The 1,376-nt window shown below is 38.7% G+C and overlaps 1 protein-coding gene across 14 annotated transcripts in view; it reads right to left on the bottom strand.

Annotated features, from left to right (window-relative positions):
• The window catches only part of celf1 (cugbp, Elav-like family member 1), an 80,239-nt gene that overhangs the window by 36,883 nt on the left and 41,980 nt on the right, over positions 1-1,376 (bottom strand). The gene's annotated exons all lie outside the window — the stretch shown is intronic.

Below are 1,376 nucleotides of genomic sequence, written 5' to 3'. Positions count from 1 at the left end.
ACCTGGTGTGTGTCCCTGCTCAAAATTTTGTTTCCACAATGGCAAAGTCGAGTCCCTGGATCTTCATGTCCTCTGGTGTGAGGGACGTTAGAAGATATCTTTGTTAGCTCGAGTGCTAAACGCGAAGATACTGAGCAGTAGCTGGTGTGCTAAAGCGCAGAAATAGCCTTACCGTGAAACGGTTTCTAGTGCATCTTAGATGATTTTGTTCATGGGAATTCACACATTATCGATGGGGAAGTACATCACATACAAATACACGTCATGTTATCTTGGTAGTTATGTTAAGTTAAATATTTGAGAAGTGAATGTTGCAGGCTGCATGGTAGGTAGGTTTTCCCGAGGCTACTGAACGAGACTGAATGTAACCGTGCAACCATTCAAGTCAATGTAATGAAACGGGTGTCTTACTGCTCGTGCATCTTAAATGATTGTATACATAGAAATTCAGAGGCTACATTACCGATGGACATCACATACAAGTACAAGTCATGTTATCGTGGTAGTTATGTTGTTAAATATTTGTTAAATGGTAGGTAGGCTGTCACGAGGAGACCGCGCACCAGGAAACTGTACGAGACCGTAACCATGCCTAATGCATGGATCTATGTAATCAAACGGGTGTCTAGACTCTCGGCAAGTTTGAATTATCCCCCCCAGAAGCCTTTATGAACAACACATATGTGAATGACTAAATGTGACAAATTAACAAGGACAATTGGCACAAGACTAAGACTAAATAAAAAATAGGTGACAAAATTAACACTAGTCTAGACCTACTTTACCGGAAAGTGTCCTAAAATAACCTTTGTTTTGATTTGACACTATAAATAAAATTAAAATTCAATTGACAATTGTCAAAATGACATTTACAGACATGGCAACAATCCCAGTGTGCTCAGTTGAGAACTGGCACCTTGCCACTGAGGTAGGCGAATTAAAAGGCATTCCCAAAGAGAAGTGTTTATGTGCTTTCTGTGATCTTGGTGTTGTTGAGGATGAATTTCATTTTGTGTTACATTGCCCCATGCACAGTGACTGGAGGAAGTATTTACTTGAAAAAAATGCTGTTGTAGTTCCAAATTCCTTCTTTGTGGTTCTGTCCCTCCACCACAGCTCAGCCCAGAAACATTTTCAGAATTTTTTTTGTCTAACTTAGACTACTGATGCCTCATATATGCCTCAGATTTAGTTTGGAATACACTTATCCGTATACAACCAGGAAAGAAAGAATGACATATACATATACACGATACACAGTAGATTCTACTACTATATACTGTGGGAACCTGACTATTGTTGTATGATAGACTTTGTGAACCTTTAATAATAAAACTAAGAATATCAAATCATCCAAGACCATCTTCCTTAAAAAA

The sequence above is a fragment of the Etheostoma spectabile genome, chromosome 15 (assembly GCF_008692095.1).
Source record: "Etheostoma spectabile isolate EspeVRDwgs_2016 chromosome 15, UIUC_Espe_1.0, whole genome shotgun sequence".
Taxonomy (NCBI): Eukaryota; Metazoa; Chordata; class Actinopteri; order Perciformes; family Percidae; genus Etheostoma; species Etheostoma spectabile.
This window is presented reverse-complemented; position numbering and strand designations above follow the sequence as displayed.